At 38.5% G+C, this 9,350-nt stretch overlaps 1 long non-coding RNA gene across 1 annotated transcript in view; it reads left to right on the plus strand.

Moving 5' to 3' along the window:
• Nucleotides 1–7,079, plus strand: part of LOC106725923 — an 18,237-nt gene extending 11,158 nt beyond the window's left edge. The window contains exons 2-3 of the long non-coding RNA XR_001361932.1: nt 1,263–1,264; nt 7,069–7,079. This is a non-coding gene — a long non-coding RNA (uncharacterized LOC106725923). The remainder of the gene's footprint in view (nt 1–1,262; nt 1,265–7,068) is intronic.
• Nucleotides 7,080–9,350: the final 2,271 nt, after the last annotated feature.

A 9,350-nucleotide genomic window follows, 5' to 3' on the forward strand; every position in this document is an offset into this window, starting at 1 on the left:
GGGAATGTAAAATTGCCCAACCACTATGGAAAACAATTTCTCAAAATTTTAAAAATACTACTACCATATGATCCACCAATCCCACTCCTGGGTATATATTTAAAACAATTGAAATAAGGATCTTGAAGTGAAATCCACACTCCCATGTTCACTACAGCAATATTCACAAGAACCAAGACAAGGAAGTAAACCAAATGTTCATCAACAGACAAATGAATAAATAAAATGTGGTATATACATACAATGCAATATTATTCATTCTTACAAAGGGAGGGAACACTACCAGTAGCAATACTATGGATGAATCTAGAAGACATTATGCTAAGTTAAATAGGCCAGTAACTAAAAGACAAATACTCCATGATTCTACTTCAATGAGGTACCTAAAATAGTAAAACTCAAGTAAGTATAAAATAAATTGATAGTTACCAGGGGATGGGAGGAGGGAGAAATGGGGAGTTGCTTTTCCATGAGTATAAAGTTACATTTATACAAGATGAGTATGTTTCAGAAGTCTGCTGTACAACATAGTGCTTATAGTTACCACACAATGCTGTGAACCTAAAATTTTGTTTGGATAGATATCATATTAAGTGTTCTTATCACACAGACAAAAAAGGGACACAAGGAAACATTTGGAGGTCATGATTTTGATGATAGTACCACCTGTGTATGTATATGTCCAAAATTATCAAATTATGTACATTAAGTGTGTGCATTTTTTGTTAAAAAAACACTGAAAAATTATGGTATTTGGTGCTTCTCCCCTTTTAAATGGACTGGGCATACTTAACGACAACAATGTGGGTATTAATTGAAATAAAAGACAACTCTTGGAAGACAAAAAGCCAAGATGGAAAACTGTTTCTTTTGGCTGAAAACTGTTTCTTTTGGCTGATGTTAGAAAGTACATATTGTCTTCAGTTTATTACAGCCACACTACTTTCCACTATCCTGCACCAGGGTTCCCACTTATATGTTTGGCCATTAAGGCATTTAGCTTGCATTCCCAGAAATAGGTTTCTTAATGGTCACACATTCTCCTCCCTCGGGCTTTTCCTTTGGAACACTTGAGTACTTAATCCAAGGGTTAAATTCCATAGATATGGTTTCACAAAACATTGCCTGAGCTTCAAACTAGGCTGTTTCATTTCTTGACCTTGGACAAGAGACAAAATTTCTAAGCCTCAGTTTCTGCAACTTTAAGATGAAAATGGAGATAACATTAATATCTAACTCATAGGGTTGTAAGTATTAAAGAGTCGTTAGCATAGTGCCTAGAACACAGAAAGCACCAAACAGGTATTTGTTACTACTTTTTTAAGGAAGTTGTATTGTGCTTTTAAACTGCCTGGAGGCTAAAAGGAGATGACAGTGGAGGGCAGAGGAAGCCAAAGGAGATTAGGTCTTGATTTTATTATTTGTATGTGGGTCAAAAATAAATACTAGTACTAATGAACATAGGATAAAACAAGTGTTTTTGCTAAATGAAAAATTAGATCTCACACAAATTCTTTGAGCCTTTTATAAGATTTTAAATGGGACCAATTCTCCCACAGAAGGGAGCTTTGTATTCATTTCATTGCCAGGATATATGATTTTACTCATCCGAATGTGCTCATGAGATCTATCTGACAATTTTGTCTCCTGAAGAAATTGTTTTTTATTACATGTGTTTTTATCACATAAGTTTTCTTGCTATTGGAAATCAAGACATGTTCAAAAAAAATCTAATTTTGAGTTTTACTTTTAATGGAAGTTTTAATGTCAATAATTTGTCAAAGAATACAGAGCAATATAGAAACCTATTTCAGAGTAATTGAAAAAATATTCACTGATGCCAATAATATTCCAATGTTCTTTGTTTAAGACATATATGGAAATGGTTCTAGTAGCTTGTACTAGTGATTTCCCAAGCTGGTGAAAATAAGTCGCCATGAATCATAGTGCCAGAGATTTTATCTCAACTGTATGGCAGGGGAAGGAAATATGGAAAATCGTGCACCGGCTATTAAAGCTTCTGTCTTAAAAAGACACATGTAGGTTCAGCTCACATTTCAAGAAGACTGGGAAGTGCAATTCTACCATGTGCTGAGAATGATGAGATCTGGAATATTTATGAACAGCCCTAATTACTACCACAGATGCTCATCTAATTTACAGGAAAATTAGGAGTCTGTGTCAGATTGCAGCACTTAAAAAAAATTAGGTCTGATTGCTTTTGCTTCAATACCCTTTCTTATCCTGGGCTCCCAGAAAGTAAAGTCTGATGTAAAAGTTATGTGTTATTAAAATTTTAGAAAATGCAATTTCATGGTGGTAGGGATGAGGGCAAAGGGAAATGAAGTAGGAGAAAAAGAAGAGTGATTCTCAGTTGATATATTAATTAAGAATAATAGGATACCCACTGATGGGTATCAAGCCCAACAGATTGCTTAATCTTTTACTATCATCTTTTGAAAATTCATATAAACTATTGCATCACAGGACTGTGTGGCAAAAAAGGGAGAAGAATCCATGCACTGGCTTCTGTCTATAATTGGCATAATGTTACTCCAGGGGGCATTTAGTTCCTTGCACTATGGTTTGTGCATACATAGCCACAGATCAGGTCTTATGGCACCTCACACCTGGCAAATTCCTGGAGCATGAATTTAGAGGCAAGTGGTTTGAGGATGAGATGAGTATTGGGTTGTGCTGGTATGAAGTTGGGTAGTTCTCACTTCAATTTGACCACCACAGTTGTGGATAGGGTAAAAAAGTGTCCATTGGTCCTGGAGGTAGATGAGTCAAATATCTAACATGATACCTATAAGGTTTCTTATAAATCTCTCCTTTCCAAAAGGGCATAATTATCTTAAAAGTTATGCTTTCCCAATAAAATTAAAATGCCATGGCAGTATTATTTGGCCAAAATATTTGACCCTGACAGAAAGTTGGAGAAAACAGAAAGGAATGGACTTTACTTACAATAATGTCTTCAATAGGAAACTTTAAAATTACCTAACACTCAATAATTTTTTGTAAATTAATGAATATTTCAAAATAAATAATGGCTGCAAAATAGTCATTTTTGAAAAGGAATCTCAATCTGTCATTTTTGGTAGGTAACAGAAAAAACAAAATGTTAATCAGTATATCTGAGTCATTTTAATATTTCTAATTTCCCAAAATCACTGGGGAAAAGAAGAAAATCCCAGCAGAAGAGATTCATAATGTGGAAAAGTGAAGGACATAAAATAGTAATAATGATATACTAATATGTATGCATATTAGGCATGATAGTAAATTGTAGCAGAACTATCTCACTAGTTTCCACCTAAACTTAAACTTTTTCTGTTTTCTGTTATCATTTTCATGATAGCATTGAATCTCTCCATTGACTTTTTTAGCTAAAATGTTTAAATTTTTGTTTGAAAGTAACTCAGCATCCCTTGATTCAAAGAGGTATGAGGGAATTTTTAATACATAAAGGAACAATTTATATTTAAAATAGAGGCCCGGTACACAAAAAATTGTGCACTGGCGGGGGGGGGGGTGTCCCTCAGCCCCACTTGTGCCCTCTCACAGTCTGGGACCCCTTGGGGGATAACGACCTGCTCACTTAGGCCTGCTCCCGGGTGGCAGAGGGCAGGCCCAATCCCTAGGTGCCTGCCCCGCAGCTCCTGGTCAGGCTCAGAGCAGGGCTGATTGGCGAGTTGTGGTGCCGCCCCCTGTCACGCACAGAGCCGGCCGATCAGGGGGTTGGGGCGCTGCCCCCTGTCACCCTCAGGGCAGGGCTGATGGGGGGGCGGGTTGGGGTGCTGCCTCCTGTCACTCACAGAACAGGACCAATTGGAGGGTTGGGGCACTGCCCCCTGTCACGCACAGAGCAGGGTCGATCAGGGGTTTGGGGAGCTCCCCCCTGTCACGCACAGAGTAGGGCCGATCAGGGGTTTGGGGTGCTGCCCCCTGTCAGCACAGCAGGGCCGATCAGGGGGTTGGAGCACCACCCCCTGACACACACAGAGTAGGGCCAATCCGGGAGTTGAGGCACTGCCCCCTGACATGCTCAGGGCAGGGCTGATCAGGGGGTTGGGGCACCGCCCCCTGTCACCCACAGAGCAGGGTCGATCAGGGGGTTGTGGCGCCGCCCCCTGTCACGCTATTCCAGGGACCAGGAGGCCTCCCAGCTCCGCTGATGCCAGTGCTGGGAGACCTCGAGGTTCTGCTGATCCCGGTGCCAGGAGGCCTCAAGGCTCTGCTGATCCCAGTGCTGGGATTCCTTGCGGCTCCGCTGTTCCTGGGGCTGTGAGGCCTCGTGGCTCCCCTGATCCCGGTGCTGGGAGGCCTCGTGGCTCCGCTGATCCCGGGGCGGTGAGGCCTTGCTGCTCGGCGGCTTTGGGGCTGTTTGGCTTTGCTCCACCACTTGGAGCCTGCGTATGCAAATTAACCGCCATCTTTGTTGGTGGTTAATTTGCATATCACCCTGATTAGCCAATGGGATGCATAGCGGAGGTACGGTTAATTACCCTTTTTGTCTTTTGTTAGATAGGATCTAGCAAATACTTTCACTGGGTAAAGAAAAAATTCTTTCTTCCTATAACTTAACAGATGGCAGAAAAAGACAGAGAAAATAATGTTTTAATTATACCTTTCAAATTCAACACCTTTGAAAGCTATTCAGGAATTACATGAAAGATTTTAGCATTAACTTCTGAGAGATAAGAAATGCTAGCTCTCATTTTTGAAGGTGAGATGGCCAGACTTATCTGAGCAACAATACTAAAATTTCCAAATTTTAACACTTTATAATGATTATTTTTTTCATGAGCATCATGTGTCTTTTCTTTTCCCTCTCCGTAAATCATTACACAGTGTTTCTTCTCCAATTACATCAACCAACATTAGATGCCAAAATAGAGCCCGTACCAGGCCAAAAAAAAATGCATTATAATATCTAGCACTTTAGATAAGGACTCAGGGAGAGCAAAGACTGAGAGAGACATTGATGGTGTAAATAGTTGTTTTTAAGTTTAATTCCTTGGCTTTGAGAAAAAAAGTGTTATTATATTTGTAGACTAATGGAACAGAATTGAGAGTCCACAAATAAACCCATGTATGCACTGTTAATATTTGACAAGGGAGTCAAGAATACTCAAATTATTAGGGAAATAATAGGGTTTTTTTTTTCAATAAATGTTGTTGGGAACACTGAACAGCCACATATGAAAGAATAAAATTAGACCTCTATTTTATACCACTCACAAAATGTACCCAAAATAGTTTAAAAACTTAAATAGAAGACCTGAAACTTTAAAACTCCTAAAAGAAAACATAAGGAAAAATGTCCATGACATCAGTCTTGACAACATTTTTTTTTAACATAGCACCAAAGCACTGGCAACAAAAGCAAAAGTCAATCAGTGATATTACATCAAACTAAAAGACTTTTGCACAGCAATCAAAATAAAGAGGCAAAATCTTTGCAAATAATATGCCTCATGAAGGGTTAATATCTAAAACATGTAAGGAACTTATACAACTCAAAAGCAAAAAACAAAAAAAAATACCACCAAATAATCCAATTTAAAAATGGACAGAGGAACTAAAAAGACATTTTCGCAAAGAAGATATCAAATAGTCAACAGGTACATAAAAGCTACTTGACATCACTAATTATCAGGGAAATGCAAACTAAGACTGCAATGAAATATCACCTCACACCTGTTAGAATGGCTACAAAAAAAAAAAAGACAAGCGATAACAAATATTGGTAGAGTGTGGAGAAAAAGTAACATTTGTACACTGTTGGTGAGAATATAAATTGGTGCAGCCACTATGGAAAACGCTATGGAAGTTTCTCAAAAATTTAAATATTGAGCAACCAGATATCTAGTAATCCCTTTTCTGGGTTACGGACATTGAAAACAGGATCTCAAAGAGACATCTGCACTCCCATGTTTATTGCAGCATTATTCACAATAGCTAAGGTATGGAAACAGCCTAAGTATCCATCAATGGATGAATGGTTAAAGAAAATGTAATATTATTCAGCCATAAGAAAGGAAATCCTGTCATTTGCAACAACATGCATGGACCTTGAGGGTGTTATGCTAAGTAAAATAAGTCAGACAGAGAAAGGTAAGTACTGTATGATCTCATTTATATGTAGAATCTAAAAATAAAGTCATCTTATAAAAACAAAAGAATAGTAGTTTCCAGGGGGTGGGCAATGAGGGAAATGAGGAGATGTTGGTCAAAAGGTACTTACTTCTGGTTATAAGATGTATAAGTTCAGGGGATCTAATACAACATGGTAACTGTAGTTAATAGTACTGCATTATATGCTTGAAAGTTGCTAAGATGATAAAATTTAAATATTCTCAAAACTACAATAGTTATGTGAGGTGATAGATATATTAATTAACCTTGTCATGGTAATCATTTCATAATATATATGTGCATTAAATCATCACTTGCACACCATAAATTTACAAAACATTATACGTCAATTATTTCTCAACAAAGCTTGAGAACAATAAAATTTAGGGAACCTAGTCTTTATAAAAGTTCCCATATTTTTATTAACATAGATTAATCAGTAAAATCCTACTCAGGCAGTTATCTTATTGATTATATAGAGTTATCCAGGTTTACAGTAGTGATTGATTATCTGTTTCCCATATAATTTAGAAAAAAGTCTGCAAGTGTTAACATGGTCTGTATAGACAGTGGTTCTCAAACTTCCTAATGCAGTTAATACAGTTCCTCATGCTGTGGTGACCCCCAATTTCATTGCTACAAATTGAACATAATTAAAGCATAGTGATTAATCTCAAAAACAATATGTAATTATATATGTGTTTTCCGATGGTCTTAGGCGACCCCTGTGAAAGGGTCGTTCGACTCCGCAAAGGGGTCGCGACCCACAGGTTGAGAACTGCTGGTATAGGATCTGCTCCTGCTTTTCTATGTAACTTCGTCTTCTACCAGTGTCTCCCTTCTTCACTCCCAGCTATACTGGTCATCTTTCTGCTCCTCAATGAACACAAACTTGTTTGCATGCCTGCTGGTAAATCTCTGCAGCCAGGTCTTCATTGGGCTAACTCCTTCCTATCATTTAGGTTTTGGTTTATGTGTGACTTGCTCATTAAGGTTTTCCTTGAACAGTCTATCCAATATAATTCACCCTTCCTTCTCCTCCATCACTCTTTTTCCCTTTATTTTGCTTTTATTCTCATAGCACTTATCACTGCATAACATTTTATTATGCACCTATTTATTAGTTTCTTTTCCATCTCCTCTGCTGGAATGTATGCCCCCTAAGAAAAGAAATCAAGTTTGTTCCTGCTGCAAATCAGAAACTAGATGCGTGTTCAGCATGTATGACATAAATAAATATCTATTGAATTAATGATCAGAATTTTATATTTCCTAATCTTTAAAATCCCTTTAGAAATGACAGTCTCTCACTTATTAATCCTCTTACTCATCTTAGCTGTGTGGTATGGTTCTTTACATTTCCACTTCTAACTTTTTTTTGCATTATTTGTTGGAACTTAGCATAAGAAAAAAACTTCATACTAATCATAGCATTCATGTCTGTTGGACCCCCTCTCTATGTTTGGGCCACTTGGAACCTAAAATATATATTTCATTCAAATCACTGCATATTTTAAACTAGAAAGTCACGCAACATTTACTAGGTAAATTTTGGCCAAAATAGCACCCAGAGAACATCATTCATAGGCTCTATATTTTACAATAATAAACTAGGGTAGGATAGATATAGTGAATATCAATCAAGTTTTACAACTCATAACCCAAACAGCAATGAAATAAAAGATGAATATCCATGTATTTTATGTGCTAGTTGCAGGGCTGATACATGGAAGTTGGAATGATAACTTAGGCAACTATCTTATAAGCATGCACTCTCCACTCCATCAGTCTGCTGACCCACATCTACCATCCTTTACTCACATTCTTCAAGCATTTACTATTTTTCTATAAATGCTTCTACTGTCTATGCCCTCAATTATATTGCCTCTTTTCTTTATAATGCAGCAATATCAGGCAAGCAAAGGAGTCTAAGACTGGTTATGAATTTTAGAAGCTTGGAGAAAGCAAAGAAAGTAAAGAGCAGTCTTCTGAACTCCTATTTGGTGTTTTATAATAATATGTAAAAATCCTATATAATAAAAGGCTAATATGCAATGGCGGAACAACTGGAACAACCAAACAACCAGTTGCTATGACATGCCCTGGCCACCAGAGGGACAGTGGAGCAGGTGAGTGGGGGCACCAGACCAAAGCAGGCTCTGGTCGCTGTCATTGGGGCGAGCCTCTGGTGGTTACTGAAAATTCTTTACTCCCATGCGCCACGGTCCTGCCTGGCAATCACACCTGCTGCTGGCACCAGCCCCCCTTGCACCTGCTGCCAGTGCCGGAGCTGCTGCTCACACCCACTGCCAGTGCCTGGCGCCAGTCCCAATCGCTTGGTGCCATCAGCGGGTGCGAGCAGCCACTGCCAGCCCTGATTGTCCCTGAGGGCTTCTCCACCTCCCCCTACTCCTGAGGGGCAATCTGGGCAGCAGCCGCTGCTCACACCCACTGACAGTGCCCACCCCACTCACACCCACTGCTGGTGCCACCAGCAAGTAAGAGCAGCAGCGGTGGGAGCGGGACTGTCAGGCAGACAGAGGACTGGGGACTGTTGGTGAGAATATAAATTGGTGCAGCCACTATGGAAAACGCTATGGAAGTTTCTCAAAAATTTAAATATTGAGCAACCAGATATCTAGTAATCCCTTTTCTGGGTTACGGACATTGAAAACAGGATCTCAAAGAGACATCTGCACTCCCATGTTTATTGCAGCATTATTCACAATAGCTAAGGTATGGAAACAGCCTAAGTATCCATCAATGGATGAATGGTTAAAGAAAATGTAATATTATTCAGCCATAAGAAAGGAAATCCTGTCATTTGCAACAACATGCATGGACCTTGAGGGTGTTATGCTAAGTAAAATAAGTCAGACAGAGAAAGGTAAGTACTGTATGATCTCATTTATATGTAGAATCTAAAAATAAAGTCATCTTATAAAAACAAAAGAATAGTAGTTTCCAGGGGGTGGGCAATGAGGGAAATGAGGAGATGTTGGTCAAAAGGTACTTACTTCTGGTTATAAGATGTATAAGTTCAGGGGATCTAATACAACATGGTAACTGTAGTTAATAGTACTGCATTATATGCTTGAAAGTTGCTAAGATGATAAAATTTAAATATTCTCAAAACTACAATAGTTATGTGAGGTGATAGATATATTAATTAACCTTGTCATGGTAATCATTTCATAATATATATG

Source organism: Myotis brandtii, unplaced genomic scaffold, assembly GCF_000412655.1.
Source record: "Myotis brandtii unplaced genomic scaffold, ASM41265v1 scaffold198, whole genome shotgun sequence".
In the NCBI taxonomy this organism is placed as follows: Eukaryota; Metazoa; Chordata; class Mammalia; order Chiroptera; family Vespertilionidae; genus Myotis; species Myotis brandtii.